The following is a 21,446-nucleotide window of genomic DNA, read 5'->3' as shown; positions in this document are numbered from 1 at the left end:
ACTTCTAATAGTTGTTTAAATTCTCTTGGATTTTCTAAGTACATAATTATATTAAGTGTATTTTCTTATCATGTCTATATCTTGCCAATATTTATGTTTTATTTCTCTTGACCATTGCCTTGGTTAGTACTTTTAGAAAAAGTAAAATAATAATGGTGATAGAGGGCATCTTTGAGTTCTTATTCCTGAAGGTTAATGGGAATTCTTCAAAGGTTTCACCTAAAGCGTGATGGTTTGGTTTGAAATACATCTTTATGCACACAAGAAAGAAAACAACAAACTGAGACCTGAATGATGGGAGAAGCCAGCCACAAAAAGAGGCAGGGAAAGAGCATTTCATTCAGTGAAAGTGAGAAAAAGGAAGGGAGAGGAGTGTGAGGGAGCTTGGTGTGCATGGGAAGGGCAGATAGGGTGGAGTTGCAGAGGTGGGCATGCTAACTGTTAATGGGAGAAACCTGGTTGTTGTTGCCCGCACAGTAAAGAATCACAGATCAGCAAGTCTATTAGCGTGCAAGCTGGGTTTATTAGTGATACATTCTAATGGAAGAGAATTGACCTAGCTAAGGTGGGGGAGAAAGGCAAGAGCAAGAGTGGCCAGAGGTCAGAGCGGCCAGAGGCTCTGGTCCTTTGTTCTGAGGACTTATATAGTTGGTGGGATGGGGGTGAGGGAGTTACATATTCATTGATAAGTAAAGGTGGTGCCAGCTTTCCCCAGGGGGCGTAACTACCCAAACATAGGGGTTTGTGTGCGTTTTTTCCCTGATAGCAGAAATGGCCAAGGACTCCCCTCCCACCTTCTAGGCTTTGGGATGCTCAGGACACCCTGCAATCTTAGTAAGATTGTTACAGAAGCTTGCAGAAGCTTAGTCTCAAGGACTTTCCCCTCCTCCTGTACTATCATAGTTTCGTTTGTGTTGTTCAGAATGCCTTGCAATCTCATTGAACCAGGCTCAGGACTGCTGATTCAATGGGTGAGACATGTCTCCCTCCTCCTCCCTGCCTTAGTTTACTATTTATCCTACCTAAGTGCTAAAAGCTGTTGCCTGGAAACCAGGACTCTAGCTGCTGGCCAGCAACAGCAGTATAGTCTCAGAATTCTTCCTATGCTATCTCCTCCCTCAGCCTCCCCCTGAGAGACATGCTTCTCAAAAATTCATTTTTGGGTTGCTGTGGGATGCCAGTCCATCTTCTGTAGCTATTTCAGGTTTGGATGGGGCAGTCAACCCTGCCTATTGAGAACCACAAAACTCTCACCCTATTGTATCTAGGAGTTGGTGAAGGATTCCTGAGACTGTCAGGGATGCTGCATGTTGGTCAGAGGAGGTGGAGGGAAGTGTTTGTCCATCCATCGGCCATGACAGGTGTCTGGAGCCTGAGGTCTCAGATGTCAATAGTGATTGCTGTATCCTAGAGAAGACAAATTTGACAAGAAGGTTAGTGGAGTGGATTTTATCTGAAAAGGGTTAAATTCAACATGGGTAGAGAAATTCCTTCTGGGGAAGAGGCTGAGCATATTGATAGGCTGGTGGAAAGAGTGTTAGAAATATGAGAAAGACAATTACATTAAGGTTCAATTATTATATAACTTATCTGTAACAGGTTTTTGTTTCTTGAAGAGGAGTTTGAGTTTTTTTTATGTATTTTATTGATTATATTGTTACAATAGTTCCAATTTTCTCCCCTTTACTCCCCTCCAACCAGCATCTCCCTCCCCCAGCAATCCCCCCCTCAAGTCCATACCCATGGTTCGCAAAAAATAACTATCCCTCCCTCTCAGATATTAAGACCCTTTGTGATCTTGTAAAGGACAATGGGCGAAGGTCTCAAGCTCCTCTAGCTGCTTCAAGCTGGACATGGTCGTCGTCCTACCTACCCTTGCATCCAGAAATCCCTAATAATAGTGGGGGTGTGGAGGGGAGGGTGGCCTTCCCACATGGGAAAGGATCGTGCAGACTCCAGGTCGGTTGGCTGTCTCTGGACAGCGGCGTGCTTGGTTTAACAGGCTGGCATCCTTGTTGTGTTCTGGGGGCAACAGATTTGGCGAAAAGGGTTAAAAGACATCATTCAATCCATAACTACTAGATGACAAAAGGCAGGGATTAATTTTTCAATGTTCCACATTAGGAGAAAAAAAAAAAAAGAGCTTCTTTGGAGGAAGGTGTGCTAGGCACATCTCACCTGTCCAAAACCCTTTTGCCCATTATACTTAGTTTGGGCTGAGGGAAATATTTTAGGTTTCCTCCCTCTCAGACCTCTGGGCCCTTTCTGTCCAAGCCATTAGGATAGAAAAGAGAAACCAGTTTTAAAGTGAAGCCCACAGACCACCCCATTCTTCACCAACCCAGCCATTTAGTTCAGCCAAACCGTTGAGTCTCAGGAGGCAGCGCTGCAGAGAGGATTAAGTGAGGCTTATGCGTACAGACAATCACTCAGGTAATGCGGTCATAGGCTTATGCCCTTTGAAAACAGAAAACACATGTTAATTTATGTAACATAACCAACAAACAAGTCTCTAAATCTGTAAGACTGTCTCATTGGGAAGAAATCCAGTTGCAAGGCACTTGACATTCTACTTGCCTGCAACTTGAATATCTTTGATGATATCACAGACATGGTTTAATTTTCAAGTGAAACCATATTTTAAATGAGAAGAAACTTTTAAGACGGTTAGCTGCCCTACTTTATAGTCTACTACTGATCATTGTGATTTTCCTTGAATAATGATTTTTCTCCCTAAGATTACCCTCCTTGTCTTTAAAGGGACTACATTAAGTCCATTTTTAATTTATCCTGTTCATTTGCATAAACATAACAAGAGCAGCAAATGATCACTTCTGATCTTTAATTCTGCTTTGCTGGAACTTACCCAAGGAACATTTAGGGTGACCCTCAGTCTGCTCTTCAGAGCACAGAAGCTGGGCCACATACCTGGCATTCATCCTTGCCTGTACACACCTGTCCTTTCCAAGTCTTTCTGGTTTTTCCTTGTGCCTTAAGGTCCCTTCTAGCCATCTTTCAGGAAAACAACCTTCATTCCTTCCCTGGAGAGATTGCTGTGGACCGCACAACCAACCATGGTAGCAGGCCTTTTATCTCGCGGGCTTTTATTACCTTTGAAAGTCATTCCCAGTTCCTCAGGGCTTTTTGGTAACAACCTGAGCCCAAGTATGTCTCCTTTAGGCTTGACATTCCAGTCAAAGACTTGGTCAAAAAAAAGAAAGAAAAAAAAAAAAGAACCTCTATTAACAACTGGTCTTATTAGTTCTATGCAAAGAAATTTATGTCATTACTTACTTGTTTAGAATGCCAAACTCTGGAGGGATCAAATAGGGAGAAAAATATACAATGTGAAGGAAAATCTTTGTCTTAATATTCACTGAACTGGCATTTCCATTCTTCATATTTTCATTTTCCCCCCACTAAAAAAAATTTTTTTTTGTTTTTCCATTACAGTTGTCTCACTTTTTTCCCTCTCTTGCTTTCCTGTACCCTGCCCCTCCCTTCCCCCACATTCAGTCCCCACTCAGTCACTCAGTTGCCTATGTCCGTGGGTCATTTATACATGTTCTTTGACTTGACACTTCCCCTTCTTACCCCCTTCTCTCACTCCCACCTCCCCCCTTGTTACTGTTAGTCTACTTCTTGTTTACATAGCTCTGGTTCAATTTTGCTCATTTGTTTGTGTTGTTCATTAGTTTCCTGTAATAGGTGACAGCATAAGGTATTTTTTCTTTCATTGCCTGGCTTATTTCGCTAAGCATAATTCTCTCTAGTTTCATCCATGTTGTTGCAAATGGTAGAAGTTCCTTCTTTCTTTCTGCTACATAGAACTCCATTGTGTAAATGTACCACAGTTTTTTGATCCACTCATCTACCGATGGGCATTTAGGTTGTTTCCAGCACTTGGCTATTGTAAATAGTGCTGCTATGAACATTGGAGTGCATAGGTTCTTTTGAATTGGTGTTTCAGGATTTCAGATATAATCCTAGCAATGGAATTGCTGGTTCAAAAGGCAGTTCCCATTTTTAGTTTTTTGAGGAAATTCCCAACTGTTTTCCATAGTGGCTGCACCAGTCTGCATTCCCACCAGCAATGCACCAGGGTTCTCATTTCTCCACATCCTCTCCTGCACAAGTTGTTCGTTGATTTGTTGATAATGGCCATTCTGACTGGTGTGAGGTGGTATCTCATTGTGGTTTTTATTTGCATCTCTCTGATGGCTAGTGATGTTGAGCATACTTTCATATGTCTATGGGCCCTCTGTATGTCTTCTTTGGAGAAGTGTTTGTTCAGGTCCTTTGCCCATTTTTTAATTGGGTTGTCTATCTTCTTGGTGTTGAGTCATATGAGTTCTTTATACATTTTGGAGATCAATCCCTTGTCTGAGGCATCATTGGCGAATATATTTTCCCATATGGTTGGTTTCCTTTTCATCTTGCTGATGCTTTCTTTAGCTGAGCAGAAACTTTTTAGTTTGATGTAGTCCCATTTGTTTATTCTTTCCTTTATTTCCCTTGCCTTAGGAGATATATCAGTGAAAATGTTGCTACGTGGGATATCTGAAATTTTCCTGCCTATTTTTTCCTCTAGGACTTTTATGGTATCATGGTTTACATTTAAGTCTTTGATCCATTTTGAGTTTATTCTGGTGTATGGTGTAAGTTGGTGGTCTAGTTTCATTTTTTCGCATGTCCCTGTCCAGTTCTCCCAATACCATTTGTTGAAGAGGCTCTTTTCACTCCATTTGATGTTCTTTCCCCCTTTGTCAAATATTAGTTGACCATATGAACCTGGGTTTATTTCTGGGTTCTCTATTCTGTTCCATTGATCTATATGTCTGTTTTTATGCCAGTACCAGACTGTTTTGATTACCGTGGCCTTGTAGAATGGTTTGATGTCCGGTATTGTGATTCCTCCTGCTCTGTTCTTCTGTCTCAAGATTGCTTTTGCTATTCGGGGTCTTTTTTAGTTCCATATAAATTTTTGAAGTATTTGTTCTAGGTCTGTGAAATATGTTGCTGGTATTTTAATAGGGATTGCATTGAATCTATAAATTGCTTTGGGTAGTATGGACATTTTAATGATGTTGATTCTTCCCATCCATGAGCATGGTATATGCTTCCATTTATTTGTATCTTCCTTAATTTCTTTCTTCAGTATTATGTAGTTTTCTGAGTGCAGGTTCTTTATCTCTTTGGTTAAGTGTATTCCAAGTAATTTATTTTTCTTGTTGCTATGGTAAATGGGATTTTTCTTTCAGTTTCTATCTCTGAGTTTTTATTGTTGGTGTATAAAAATGCCTTCAATTTCTTAATATTGACTTTGTATCCTGCTATTTTGCCGAATTCACTTATTAGGTTGAGAGTTTTTTTGTGGAGTCTATAGGGTTTTCTGTGTACACTATCATGTCATCTGCAAATAATGACAGTTTTACTTCCTCTTTTCCAATTTGGATGCCTTTTATTTCTCTTTCTTGTCTGATTGCTGTGGCTAGAACTTCCAATACTATGTTGAATAGGAGTGGAGAGAGTGGACATCCTTGTCTTGTTCCTGATCTCAGGGGGAATGCTCTCAGTTTTTGCCCATTGAGTATGATGTTGGCTTCAGGTTTCTCATATATGGCCTTTATTATGTTGAGGTATGCTCCCTCTATTCCCATTTTGCTGAGAGTTTTTATCATAAATGGGTGTTGTCTTTATCAAATGCTTTTTCTGCATCTATAGATATGATCATGTGGTTTTTGTCTTTCATTTTGTTTATGTGGTGTATTACGTTTATTGATTTGGGAATATTAAACCATCCTTGCATTCCTGGGATGAATCCTACTTGATCGTGGTGTATGATCTTTCTAATGTGTTGCTGGATCCGGTTTGCCAATATTTTGTTGAGGATTTTAGCATCTATGTTCATCAGCGATATTGGCCTGTAGTTTTCTTTCTTTGTTGTGTCTTGACCTGGTTTTGGAATTAGGGTTATACTGGCTTCATAGAATGAGTTTGGCAGTCTTCCCTCTTCTTGTATCTTTTGGAATAATCTGAGGAGGATAGGAGTTAGTTCTTTCCTAAATGTTTTGTAGAATTCACTTGTGAAGCCATCCGGTCCAGGGCTGTTGTGTCCTGGGAGTTTTTTGATTACTGCTTCAATTTCACTAGCTGTTATTGGTCTATTCAGACTTTCTGCTTCTTCTTGATTCAGTTTGGGAAGACTATAGGTTTCCAGGAATTTGTCCATTTCCTCTAGGTTGTCAAATTTCTTGCCATACAGTTGTTCGTAATAATTTCTTATAATGCTTTGTATTTCTGTTTTATCAGTTGTGATTTCTCCTCTTTCGTTTCTGATTTTATTTATTTGGGTCCTCTCTCTTTTTTTCTTGATGAGCCTGGTTAAAGGCTTGTCAATTTTGTTTATCTTTTCAAAGAACCAGCTCCTACTTTTGTTGATCTTTTGAATTGTTAGTTTAGACTCTATGTCAGGAGTTTGAGGTTTTTGATGGGTTCATAAGCCTATGTCTCAGGCTTTGGTTCCTGTGGTGACTTACAAGAAACAGGTTTAATTTGAGATAGGTGTACCCAACTGGCTGCCACCGTGAGCTTTATTACAGTTGGGGTGTTTAGTAGGACCTGAAGTGGACCCTTCTAGGTTTTTAAATAGGCCACATCCCCTAGTCTGATTTGTTTGTGTTGATAGCCAATTTGTTTTTATACTCCTGTAATTCTTGTCCAAATAAATGAGGACTGTCCCTAAATTCCTGAAGAAGCACAATTCCTGATTGTAGGCTTTCATTGTTATTCCTAGGGTTATGAGGAGAGGAGTCCAGAGATGGAAGTAAGGACAGAGTAGGTGGCCCAGTATCTAATAAGAAAGTTACTGTCCTACATGCCACATTCACGTGTACCCTGGAATCCAGTCCAATAATGGTGACATCTCAAGGGGGTGCTTACTGGGGTGGGCAGCTTCATTCCTGAGTTTCTATCTGCAAGGCAGTTGTGGCCTCAAGTCCAGGGGCCCTGTGGCCCAGAGACAGAGGGCTGCCTAATGGTCTGCAGTCCTGCATTTGTAGCAGGGCAGTTGAGCAGCTTATTTTGATTAGGACACTCCTTTGCCCAATGCCCCTTCCCTCAGCACACATGACACTTAGTGCCTTTTGCCGCTGGCTGTGCAGGGCCTGCAGGATGTGACTGAATGTCCCATAAGCATAGCTAAAACTTGGGTGTGCCTAGTCCTCTTCATTCTTTCTCCTGAGTCCTGGCCTCTCTCTCCCAGTTTTGGGGAACTTAGAATGTACCATCTAGAATATCACTGTAGACCCTGAAGTAGATGTTCCTTTGACCCAAAACAAAGAGATGGAGCATGAGATAATACAAAACAAACAAACAAACAAAAAATTGCATGCAGGGAAACTGACCACTTGCCTAGCTTCCAACAGAATAGATGTAATTGGAGTACAGTGTTGTTTCCAGCCATATTGCCCTATCTCCTAACTTATAATGAGGCCAGGCTGTATTACACAAGAAAATTAGCCTCTTTTTCTTGAGAGTTTCAGGGTGAAACTTATTCTAGCTCCTAGGAATGCATCCCAGCAAGATCTTGGGGCAACAGGGGCTGTATTTCTCATCTGGTCTGTGTGCACTTAGGAAAAGAAACCAAAGAGAAATCCTGGACTGTCGAGAGCCATCCCCCTTCTTTGCCCAGGAGCCACCTAGTGGGTTGTAGGGCACCCCTAGTTTTCCCACTGCAAAGCTACCAGATGTCTCTAACGACACAAGAGAACAAAGAGTAGAATTCCTAGGCTCCCAAGAGGCGACCCCCTTGGTTACCCAAGGAGCGTTTTAGTGGGTTACAGGGCATCCCCTATCTTTCCACTGCAAAGCTACCAGATATCTCTGGCAACACAAAACTTGGATGCACTGGCCAGTGAAGTACTAAGAGTTCAACCTACTATGGACTAGTCATAACCCCTTTGCTGCTGGTGAAGTCGACTGAACCCTTTTTGCAGATCTCAAGTCTTTTTTAGTTCAGCTCCTCAACTGCAAAGAGTTGGAGAGAGGGGATGGCACTAGTCATTTGGTATATATCCTGCAAGAACTGGAGGCTGATACAATATTGTTCAGCCCAATAAGAGGGGTCCCTACTGTCATAAAATATTTGCTTCCTGTGCAGCTCTGGGTCACTCTGGTCTCAGGGATCTACTGTATTAAGACACAAGAAAGTGTCTAAGGGGGAGAGGCAAGCCCATCTCTGTGAAGTACCTGGGGGGAGAGGGGAGTGAGCTGGGAAGCAGGTTGTTCTGTCCTTAGAGAGTAGGGTGTCCCCTGCCCCCCACTGCCTTGCTCTGCTTAGGGCAGAGACTGGAGAAAAAAAAAAGATTCTTGGTGGTTACTGCACTTTTTTAATGTGTTCAAAAGTGAGCTGTTGACAATTTTACAGAAGCTATAGAAGAGGCAGGGGAGATAGCAAGGTTGGCACGGCTTGTTCCTGGGACCACAGCACCTGAACTTTCAGAAGAAGAATTCAGAATGTTTAAAAGACTCATTTCTTTTCTGAGTTTTACTGCCTACCTAACAGACTCTCTGATAGAATCAAAACAGAGCAATTTTTTTTTTTAACAGAAACAAAAATGAAATCTAAAGCAAAGAGAGTTTCAAGGAGGGACTGGGAATCTTATCTCACACCAATTAGTACCACAAACAACCTTGACAAAGTCCAAATGCTCAAAGCCCACATGTTGGAGGCTGAAGATTCCTGGTGTATACAAAACAGCAAAGATCAAACCAAGTTCCCAAAAGATAAGGAAGCGAGCAAAGAATAACTGTAACTGAGACAGAGGAGATCTCTCAAACTGAAACTGCCTGGCTCCCTCACAGGAACAGAGACACAAAACTCATAGACAGTTAAAAAGCAGTATGATTCCCACAGAAAGTTCTTTGAACAATATTTTAAAAATATTCCAAATTAAAAAAAAACAATGTTTCTGAAGACAAAAAAAAAGCCACTTAAAAATGACATGTTATAAAAGTATACCAGACCAAGAAACCAATTAATTTTTCCTACTGTCAATGGTACTTGGGGTTTCTATTGGGGAATAACAATTGGTTTTGGAAAATCAAAGGGAGATTTTGGCTCTTTCACTTACATTACTTTGCATTACCATCTATCTGTGTGCCTTTCTTTTCCTTTCTTATTTTTTCCATTTCCAGTTCCCTTCTTGAGTTACCTACTTCAATGTCCTTCTTTCCCATAATATGTATGTCTCTTTCCTTTATTCTTTCTTACCCTTTTTTTCACTTTCTTCATTTTGCTCCTTCATTCTCTTAATTTCTTCTTTTTCTGCCTACTCCCCCCCATTTTTTTTCAAATTTCACAGACCACCTATGACTTACACAGACCCTCTGTGATGTATGCAATCCTTCTTCAACTTATATAGTACTTTCTTCAAGACACAATATTCTAAAATAAGTATCAGAAGTATGAATAAAATTATATTAGGGCTTTGTAGACTTTCGGAGAGTCTTGTATAATTTTACTTGGCTGGAAAACAAACATAGCAATTACTTTGTAAAACAGATAGGCATGGGAGTGGTAGAAATGTAAATAGAGAGGTCAGATAAAGGGGGGAAAAGAACTTATGAGTGTGCAAAATTTGAACGAAAAGGCTTACTTAGGAGAAGAAAACCTGGAGAAGCCAGGACTTTCCACTAAAGGCTAAAAACTTGCTCTCTCCTCTGGAGAACTAAACCTAAGTGAGGAATGTGCTGCAAGGATGGGAGTGTGATTGCTTCTATAGTGCACCTCTCATTTTGTGGACTTGTGCTCGAGGCTGGTGGGAAACCTAGTGTCCTGTCCCATTCTGTCCTGGTTCATATCCCAGCTTATCTTCTCACGGGTGTCTTTGTTGAGGCAAGTGTCCTGGTGACTCCTAACTGCTTGACCTGTGACTGCAGGGTGTGGCAATTTCTCAGGAAGGAGAGAGCAAGACATTCACCTGGCAGATGTAACATTGCCCCTCCATGCAGCTCCTGCAAGGTGTATTTGGATGCAAATTGAAGTTCCAGAAGCCACCTGAAGAGGAGAGGCCCTGCAAGCTTACAACCAATGATTTAAATGGACTTTTATCTTTGCCACAGTTAGAGGCAGAAAATGCTAAGGAGTCCATGTGGTGGGTCAAAGTGTAATGTTTTGTGAGATGGGCTCTCAAAGGCAGTTACACCTTTGTTCATCCCCAACTTTTTTACATGGCTAGGTTTTATCTGATTGTCTAAAGCAGCCAGGGGGACTCGGAGTGCTGGGTGACACATCCTTATTTTGCATGTCCCTGGATGAGCCAAAGTTATGTTACGGTGATGGGAGTTCCCATGAGGCCCCTGCATGTCTTAGGGATTGACCTCAGATACCTCTGTGAGGCCCCCACTCGCATAGGGATGTCTGAGAACTCAGGCTGGAGGAAGGAAGTGACTCTTTTGTCTTCAGAACCAGGGGGAAACTCAGGTGCTCTTTTCAGATTTTATTGCTTCTACCTTCTAGCACATTTTAAAGCCTCACCCTCACAGCACAGCATCTCCTTTATCCCAAAGGTGAGAGACTGTACTCACTGTGTTCCAATGGCTGGAGACAAAAGGTGGGATCCAAGTCAGGATACTGGGTTTTGGTACTAATTATGTTAATTGGAGAAACTTGGTTATCTTTGCCCACACAGTAAAGAATCACAGATCAGCAAGGTTATTAGCAAGCAAGCAGGATTTATTAGTGATATGTTCTAATGGAAGAGAATGGGCCTAGCTAAGGTGGGGGAGAAAGGCAAGAGCAAGAGTGGTCAGAGGTCAGGGTGGCCAGAGGCTCCGGCCCTTTGTTCTGAGGACTTACATAGTTGGTGGGATGCGGGTGAGGGAGTTACATATTCATTGATAAGTAAAGGTGGCGCCAGCTTTCCCTGGGGGTACATGACTACCCAAACACAGGTATGTGGGGTTTTTTCCCAGATAGTGGAAATAGTCAAACAGTTCTCTCCCACCTTCTAGGCCTTGGGATATTCTGGACACTTGGCAATCTTAGTAAGATCATTACAAAAGCTTACAGAAGCCCAATACTATCATAGTTTTGCTTGTGTTGTTCAGAATGTCTGTCCATCCGCAGGCTCAGGACTGCTGGCTGAGTCAACAGGTGGAACATATCTCCCTCCTCCTCCCTGCCTTGGTTTACTATTTACCCTACCTAAGTGCTAAAAGGTGTTGCCTGGCAGCCGAGATGCTAGCCACTGGCCAGCAACAGCAGCTCAGTCTGAGTTCTTCCTATGCTATCTCCTGCCTCACAACCACCTAGTGATTTCTAGGACATGGGAGCAGGGTAAACACAGAGGTGACACTTCCTTGCTGTTCCTGGTTAACTGCTTGACTTCAATGATATGTTTGACATTCACCGGTCACCTCGTTCTAGCTCTCAGTTCTGCCGCCTCCACTGCCCACCACTCCTACCTTTGATGGTTTGAATTAGCTCACTCTAGGGCAGTAGTTGGGCTTAAGAAAGGGAGTACTGTTATTTCTGAGGCCTTGCTGTGGCTCTTATTTTATTGTTGGCTTGGACAGTCTGCCCTATGGTATCCTGCTACAGTGTCACTTTGTCTTTCACTGGGTGGCTCCTATCCCTACCCATTTCCCCTGCTGCCAGTCCTCAGGTGAGCTCACAGTCAGTACCCTCAGCTATCCTCTGCATTATCATTGGAGTGTGAAGAACATCTCGATCTCAATTTTCAATACATATCATTTCTTGGTGCCTCTTTCTGCTTCATTGTGTTACATTGCAATTTCTACTTTGCTGTTCTATTTCAGTGTAAGCCTTTCCTAAGGTACTTGATATTTTTCTAAATTATTCCTCAGGCAGTAAGGGCAGTAAGATACAAGCCCCCTGCTTGGGCTAAAATTTTCTGGTTAGTTTTGATATTATCATCGTGAATTTTCAACCTGAGATGTGGAAGCCAGGTAAACAATTTGACCTTTATCTGTTCTCTTTTTCTCCTTTCCCTCTTGCTCCCAAACCTAGAAGAACAACTTACTCACTTAGGAATTTTCTGTACCACCTGCTTCTCTACACAATTGCTTCCAGTGAAACTTTCTGCTCAGAGCTCCTTACTTTTGATTAGTGAAGTGAAGCTTTGTGAACTTAGAGGACTTTTTCCTTCCTTAACAAATGCTGGCTGTGTTCTAAACAATAATCTAAGTGGAAACACAAAACGGAGTGATAATTCCTATGTTCTAGTCTGGGTTCAGCCCTTGCTCTGGGGGAGTTATACCTTTGATTCAGTAGGTGAGTAGCTATAGGGAGCAAGGCAACATGGTTTACATGGAGTGAAACAATGATCATTTTAGTGTCTTGAAGGTTTTATTTCTGTTACCTTTGTGGAGAAGGTGTTGAGGCTGAGCCAGGCTAACTGGGTGAATGCTGGGCTGGAGAAGCACTGTGAGTCATTGGCACAGCGAAAGTGCAATGGGCTTTGGTGCTTGTCTAGTTTACAGTCTAGTCTAGCAGAGCCTGCAGGTGTCTAGGTGTCTGCCCTTTCCCAGTTAGTGTTTGTAACTTCTCTGGAGTCTAAGTTTTATTCAATCAAGGTAATTCCATTTTACTGGCAGTATGTTTTCAATAATCTAACCTTATGCTACCTATGCATTTCACAGGTGACTTTCATTAGTAGTGGGTGTCCATGTGACCTAACTTAACCTAATTGCATGCAACTGAAGTTCTTTTGTTTTGAGACTGGAAGAGAGTCTCCCTCTCTCTCCCTTGAATGGGCCAAGGAAGCCTGCAACCCATGGCTTCTGAAAATGTCTTGCGGCTAAGGTAAAACAGTCTTAGAATGAAGCAGATTCTGTAGACAGCAGAGAAGAAAGAGAGAATGAGCCTGGGTAAAACAAACAGTTCTGAAAGTTTCCCCTATCTCTGAACTTATTTTTATTTTTTTTCTTGATTTAATCTTTATTGTATGTTTTTTCTATTACCATTTAGTCCCTTTCTACCCTCCTCCCCTCAGCAATGTGAGAAAATACATTTCCCAATTGTTTCTGTTAGTTTGAGACAGGACTTCTGTTTTCTTTTTTCCAGGTCCAAATTCCTCAGATGGTGAAAGACTGGGGCCAGGTAACTGCCATTCCTACCAGAGATACTGAGACTATGAATTAGAGAGCCAGATGTAATAGTCTGGGGAAGGGGATGAAGTGGGAGTGGGTGCAAAAAGGCCCTTGTAACTCTCAAACACTTAAGATCTGTTTTACAGTTGCAGTTGTGATGAGTGGGGGAAAGAGTAGGCATATGTAGAGTTCGGGTTAGAGGAGAAGATGGAATGAAAATAACTCATATTTATTGAGAACTTAGGTTCTTGGCATTGATTTTCATTGTGGATACATTATCACATTTCTGCCACTCAACAAAGAGATAGATGCTTAGAGATAGAAATCCGAGACTCTGAGATATTAAGTAATGTTCCTATGATTATACAGCTCTTATAATTTGATTCCAACTCAAGCTTGTCCACAGTGCTTTCTGTGTCCCTCACCATGTGTGGCATGGTTTAATAACATAAGGCAAGAAAGTATAAATTCATTTTTAAAAGGGGTCCAGCAAAAGTGCTAATATGAAGAGGAGATCTATCTCCTGGCTCTAAGGAGCATTTTCTAATTAAAAATAAATTTAGAATAACTCATTTCTTAGGATTTTAGAGTTATTGTACAAATTGTTTCAATGTTCTGAGAGCAGAACACTCTGAGCTTTTAAATGCTTATCACAAGATTGAAAAACAACTCAGTCATCTGAAAGATATCAGCGAAAAGATCCATAAATCCTAATACTTGGAAACTTGAGGAAGTCCTCTTAGCTCTTTATAATGCTCAACATCACAAAGTCAGGCAGAAGAGGCTCCTTGGAGCCCTGATGCTTGATGTGTTTCTCCAAACATTGCTGGAATTATCGAGAAGATCGAGGAAGCAGGCCATTTTAAAGCTATTAGTTGTATATTGTTATAATATCTCCTTTCCAATAGCCTTCTGTCCTTGAGCTTTGCTCTTACAGATGGGTGAGAAAAGACTGATCCTATAAGATTCCGGGGAAGGAGGGTCAGGATGGTCCGGTTTGCATTCTCCATTACTCTTTTTCTTCCAAGATTTTTTTTTTCTCCTAGGAAACCTTCTTCTTTTTTCAAGATGAATCCAATGAATTTAATTTCTTTCTCTTTTCCTAGTTTAGTCTGAGAGGTCAGAACCACATTTTTTGGGGTAATCCTACATTAGGATCTGAAGAAATTCTAACATCTTCTTAAGATAATGTTGAATTACCCTGAAATATGTGAGAACGCAGACACTCTTTTTAAATTACAGCTTAAATATAGTCATGTGCCACTTAATTATGGTGACATGTTCTCAGAGATGTGTCATTTTGCAAACATCATAGTGTATACTTGCACAAAGCTAGATGGTATAGCCTACTACTGCAATGATATGTACTGTACTTTCATAGGCCTGGCAGCACCAGTAGGCTTGTTTACACCAGCGTCACCACAAACACCTGCGTAATGCATTGTACTATGATATCAGGAGAGGCTAGGGTGTTACCATGGCTACAATGTGACAGCAGCTACAACATTATGAGGGCTAGGACTTCATTAGTTGATAGTTGTATATGAACTCGGTGAAAGTAAATCACATGGTCCATTAAGAGGAGAAAGGGGTATGATTTCAAAATAACTATAAAACAGATTTTAATTCTGTTGTAAATATGCTTACTTTATATTATACTGTAATTACTGGGAGTAGGGACTTAACATTTTTAGCCCTCTAAAAAAAAGAACAATTTATTTAATTGCACACTAGTTTTTATTGAGGACCAGAAAACATAAAACACTTGAGATCAATGAACTTTACTTTTATTTTTTTAAAGTATTCAGGGCTTAGCATATTACATGTTCAATGATAAAAAGATGAAAACAAGTCTCACAATCAACCTGATATTGATAAAACAGGTGGAAATAGGTAGAGTGTTTCCTAGGTTACTGAAAATGAGGCAATAACTGGGAACACAAGGAACAGCTGCTCCAAAGGCCGCAGGTCATTGGAAACCCACACTCCCCCCTAGGGCTACATTTTCTACATATTGATTTGTTTGAAGTCTATGCTTCCACTCCCACCTCCTTCAGGTCCTGAGGGATCCACAACTTGTGGTGTTTCCATATGGAGTTTCCCTTTCATCTTACTCTTTGCTGACTTTCCTTTCTCTTACTCACTTCAGTCGGAGATCCAGGACATTGCTAAACTGTCATGCTCACTGACCCAGGCAGAATAAGTTACTGGGAACAGGGAATTTGGACAAAATTGTCATTACTGCTAAAGTCACATTAAGTTGGTAGGGATTTTTTTTTGTCTTTTTTTCCCTTTTCCTTCTTCCTCTTCTTTCCCCTCTTCCTTTTCCTCCTCCTCCTTTTTTTCCCTCCTCCATTTTTCTTCCTCATCTCCTCTTCCAACCCATTTCCACGTTTCCATTCAATTTCCTCAAAATTACTTGTTAAGCTGGTTTAACGCATGAAGTATGCTTTACAATACAGTAGAATGATATTGTAAATGATGGTTAGGTTCCATGCTAGTTCATAAGCTTTAATTATTAGTGTTGTTCAAATTTTACATTGAGATTATAAAGTGTTGCAAAATTGATAATTAAACTCAGCAGAAAACATTTAATTAAAAGTAGACATTTAGTTGGCAAGGTAACTTTTAATTTTGAATTATATTCTATATTTCATTTAATTTGCTCTCATTTTAACTTAATTTTAGGTTTCCCTATAACTTGCAATTCAATTCTGATAACTTATTAAATCATTTAGTTCACTTTTTCACTTAACTTGATTTAGAGAAAATATGCATGAGAGAATTTAATCAATAGTCCTTCATTGAAGAAATAAAGAAATTAAGAAGAGTAATTTCTTAAGAAAATGATTCTCATCATCAGTTAAGGCAGAAATTAAAAAAAAATTGTGTTAAGCTAAGTAAGTTCCTTCTCCATCCCTGTTACCTATCATAGTTGTAGTAATATCTTTTCAAATCTTCTAGGTTAGACATTTTTGAGAGAGGCATTATATGGGGATCTGATATTGCCCATCATAAAACACAGGTGAGCAAAATTTTTTTATTTAATTTTTTATAGCTGAACTTAATTTCTATTATCTGCAGTGACAAAATATTGTCCTAATTAGAGTTTCCTTCACCTTTGCTGTTGAGTTGAACCTAAGTTCTAGATGGCCCTAGTATTGTTATTGGTGGGATGCATCTATCTGACCCATTGTGCTACCTGGCAATGCTGACATCTGCAATCATAACATCTTCTGTCTGTCCTTCGTCCCTGGAACAAGCAAGTTACCTGACAGAGTCCCAGGTTTTTGTTTGAAAGGCTCTTGCTTGTCCACCACTTGTCTGCTGCTTCTTTACAGCTTTGGGCATATGGGAGTCATTCAGATCTCCTGCCCATGCTGAGTCATGATGAACTCTCACAGTTGGCTAAGGTCTTGTTAGTTCTACAACACCATCCATTCTTTTCACCTGAGGATTTCCTGCATTCTTCTACTTGGACAGAGTCTGCTGGTCCTTTTAACCCAGATTCCCCCAAATTTCCTGGGAGTTTTGGGGACAGTAACAGTGCAAGGCCCATGTCTCAGGGATCAGTGTATTGATTATGATGAATAATATACTTTCCCTTTTCCCTACCCTTGGGAAACCTTGGTGTGTATATGTTAATGAAATACGGGAAGAAAGAAAATGGGTGGAGACAAGTTATTTAGAAAATATTATACCAGGGACCTGGCCAGATGGCTCAGTTGGTTGAAGCATCGTCCTATACACTAAAAAGGTTTTGGGTTTGATCTTCTGTCAGGGCACATACCTAGGTTATGGGTTTGATCACTGGTCAGGGCATGAATTGGAGGCAACTGATCAATGTTTCTCTCTCACATTGATGTTTCTCTTTCTCTCTCTAAAATCATTTTTAAAATTATATTCTTGGTTGAGGATTAAAAAATAAAAAGAAAACATTCCACCAGATATCATTAATTATTTCTCCTCATTAACCATATCTAATCAGCTATATGTTCTCTGAATATGGACACTATGATACCTCTTCATTTCATTCTGTCATCTCCAGGGAAGGTTCAGGGAAAGTTTCAGTGGCCTCAAAGTTTCCTCAGGATAAACTCCAAACTTCTCAGGATAGTATACACTTTTCTTCAGAACTCGATCCCAGTTACAACACTTGTTTCAGCTTTTCCCATATCCTACCCACCTGATACTCTACTGTTTCATTTCTTGAAAATGTCATTCACATCCTACATTTATATCTTCATTTGTGCCAATCCCTTTACCTAGAATCTTTTTGATGCCTTTTGAAAAACTTCATATTTATTTTGCAAGGCTCAAGTTAAATGCACCTCATCCAAGAAGCCTTCTTGGGTTTCCTCAGTAAAATACTACCGCCCCACCCCCACCCCCTTTATGACCACCTTCAACCACTGGCTGACTAGCTTGCTTTCTTCCTTTTCTTTCTTTTCTTCCTTCCTTCCTTCCTTTCTTCCTTCCCTTTTCTTCCCTTTTTTCTCTTTTCTTCTCTTTTCTTTCTTTTTCTTTCCTACCTTCTTTCCTTATTTTCTTCCCTTTCCTTTCTTTCTCATTTCCTTTCCTTTCTTTATCTTCCTTCCTTTTCTTCTTTCTTTCTTTCTTTCTTTCTTTTTCTTTCTTTTTCTTTCTTTCCTTCTTCCATTTCCTTTCCCATTTCCTCTCCCCTTTCCTTTCCCCTTTCTTTTCCTGTTCCTTCCTTCCTTCCTTCCTTCTTTCTTCTTTTTCCAAGCACTTAAAAAATACTTTCTTTTTTCCTTTTTTAAATTTTATTCTTTGGTTTTTCAATTACAGTTGTCCCATTTTTTCCCCATTGCTCCCCCCCACCCAGCCCTCTCCTTCTCCCACAATTATATCCCTCCCCATTGTCCATGTCCATGAGTCATTTATACATGTTCCTTGACTAAACCCTTCCCTTACTTATCCCCCTTCTCTCCCTATCACCTCCCCACTATTGACTGTTATTCTGCTCCTTGTTCTATTTAGTTCATTTATTTAGGTTGTTCTTTAGTTTCCTGTATTAGGTGATATCATATGGTATTTTTCTTTCTTTGCCTGGCTTATTTCACTAAGCATAATTCTCTCTAGTTCCATCCATGTCATCGCAAATGGCAGGAGTTCCTTCTTTCTCTTTGCTGCATAGTATTCCATTGTGTAAATGTACCACAGTTTTTTGATCCGCTCATCTACAGGTGGGCACTTAGGTTGTTTCCAGCACTTAGCTATTGTAAACAGTGCTGCAATGAACATAGGGGTGCATAAATTCTTTTGAATTAGGGTTTTAGGATTTTTCGGGTATAATCCTAGCAGTGGAATCACTGGTTCAAAAGGCAGTTCCATTTTTAGTCTTTTTGAGGTAATTCCATACTGTTTTCCATAGTGGCTGCACCAGTCTGCATTCCCACCAACAGTGCAGTAGGGTTCCCGTTTCTCAACATTCTCGCCAGCACTTGTTGTTTGTTGATTTGTTGATGATGGCCATTCTGACAGATGTAAAGTGGTATCTCATTGTGGTTTTTAGTTGCATCTCTATGATGGCTAGTGATGTTGAGCATTTTTTCATGTGTCTATGGACCTTCTGTATGTTCTCTTCGGAGAAATGTTTGTTAAGGTCCTTTGCCCATTTTTTAATTGGGTTGTCTGTTTTCTTGCTGTTGAGTCACATAAGCTCTTTATATATTTTGGAGAGTAATCCCTTCTCTGAGATATCATTGGCAAATATGTTTTCCCATATAGTTGGTTTCCTTTTCATCTTGCTGATGTTTTCTTTTGTTGAGCAGAAATTCTTTAGTTTGATGTAGTCCCATTTGTTTATTTTTTCCTTTATTTCTCTTGCCTTAGGAGATGTATTCGTGAAAATATTGTTATGTGGGATATCTGAAATTTTCCTGCCTATGTTTTCCTCTAGGACTTTTATGGTGTCACAGCTTACATTTAAGTCTTTGATTCATCCTGAGTTTATTCTCATGTGTCATGTAAGTTGGTGGTCTAGTTTCATATTTTTGCATGTCCCTGTCCAGTTCTCCCAGCACCATTTGTTGAAGAGGCTCTTCTCACTCCATTTTATGTTCCTTCTTCCTTTATCAAATATTAGTTGACTGTATAGTCCTGGGTTTATTTCTGGGCTCTCTATTCTGTTCCATTGATCTATATGTCTGTTTTTATGCCAGTGCCAGACTGTTTTGATCACAGTGGCTTTGTAATGTTGTTTGATGTCTGGTATTGTGATTCTTCCTGATGTGTTATTCTGTCTCAAGATTGCTTTGGCTATTCATGGTCTTTTTTGGCTCCATATGAATTTTTGGAGTATTTGTTCTAGGTCTGTGAAATATGTCATTGGTATTTTAATAGGGATTGCATTGAATCTGTAAATTGCTTTGGGTAGTATGGCCATTTTGATGATGTTGATTCTACCCATCCAAGAACATGGTATTTGCTTCCATTTATTTAATCTTCCTTAATTTATTTCTTCAATCTTATATAATTTTCCGAGTACAGATCTTTTATCTCTTTGATTAAGTTTATTCCTAGGTACTTTATTTTTCTTGTTGCTATAGTAAATGGTATTTTCTTTTTTGTTTCTGTCTCTGATATTTTATTGTTGGTGTACAGAAATGTTTTAGATTTCTGTATATTTATTTTGTACCCTGTTATTTTGCCAAATTCACTTATTGCATTGAGTAGTTTTTTAGTGGAGTTTATAGGGTTTTCTATGTATACGTCATCTGCATATAATGATAGTTTTACTTCTTCTTTCCTAATTTGGATGCCTTTTATTTCTTTTTCTTGTCTGATTGCTGTGGCTAGGACTTCCAACATTATGTTGAATAGGAGTGGAGAGAGTGGACATCCTTGTCTTGTTCCCGATTTCAGGGGGAATGCTTTCAGTTTTTGTCCATTGAGTATGATGTTGGCTTCAGGTTTCTCATATATAGCCTTAATTATGTTAAGGTATGCTCCCTGTATTCCTGTTTTGCCTAGTGTTTTCATCATAAATGGGTGTTGTACTTTTCAAATGCTTTTTCTGCATCTATTGATATGATCATGTGATTCTTGTCTTTTATTTTGTTTAGGTGATGTATTAAATTTATTGATTTGCAAATATTAAAACCATCTTTGCATCTCTGGGATAAATCCCACTTGATCGTGGTGTATAATCTTTTAAATGTATAGCTGGATCCTGTTTGACAATATTTAGTTGAGAATTTTAGCATCTGTGTTCATCAGTGTTATTGGCCTGTAGTTTTCTTTCTTTGTTGTGTCTTGACCTTGTTTTGGAATTAGGGTAATACTGGCCTCATAGAAAGAGTTTGGGATTTTTCCCTCTGCTTGGATTTTTTGGAATAGTTTGATGAGGGTAGGAGTTAGTTCTTCTCTAAATGTTTTGTAAAATTTGCCTGTGAAGCCATCCGGTCCAGGGCTTTTGTGTGCAGGGAGATTTTTGATTACTGTTTCAATTTCCTTCTTTGTTATTGGTCTGTTGAGACTTTCTACTTCTTCTTGATTCAGTTTTGGAAGGTTATATGTTTCTAGAAATTTGTCCATTTCTTCTAGGTTGTCAAATTTCTTGCCATACAGTTGTTTCTAGTAATTTCTTACAATCATTTGTATTTCTGTGATATCAGTCTTGATTTCTCCTTTTTTGTTTCTGATTTTTTTTATTTGGTAAAAAATACTTTCTTGATCAAAATTATTTGTTTCAATCTTCAACAACTCACTAGATTTTAGGTACCTTGAAGGAAATAATTGTCTTATTTTGAAATTTAAGCAGAATTGCTGATTTTTAAATGTTATCTGCCCTTTCAGCTGCTGTAACAAAGGCTAAACTAGCAGTAGTTTTTTTCTATTTTGTAAGTTAGCCACCCTCAGTACAGTTTCCACCTACTGGCCTCAGATGAGGGTGATCACAAGACTCTGGAGCAAGAGGAGCAAATGTGAGTATCCTAGGTAAACCAGGTTATATTGTCACCCTCTCTGAGCTGGCTGCTCATATTAAAGTAATAAAAAATAGGAAAGGGAGAAGGGAACAAGGAGGCAAGCTCTGAGAGGTTGTAATCGTCACTTTCATCACATCACAAAAGACAGAGTGTAGTCAAAAGGGCACACTGAGTCTTAAAGGAAGCTGGGAATGTGTGAGTAGGTGCCATATTTCCAGTTAAACTCAGAGTAATTAATAAGAGGAAGAAGGTGAGACTGGATATTTAGGAACAACAAGTAGTGTTTGCTGCACAGGATGAATTTGAGTATTTCTTTTGAAGTCAAATTATAAATAACTGCAGACTTTTAGAGATGAGTGCTCTTCTTTGGATGATGAG

The sequence above is a fragment of the Furipterus horrens genome, unplaced genomic scaffold (genome assembly GCF_987537825.1).
Source record: "Furipterus horrens unplaced genomic scaffold, mFurHor1.1.pri manual_scaffold_5, whole genome shotgun sequence".
Lineage (NCBI taxonomy): Eukaryota > Metazoa > Chordata > Mammalia > Chiroptera > Furipteridae > Furipterus > Furipterus horrens.
Note: the sequence above shows the minus strand (reverse complement) of the source record.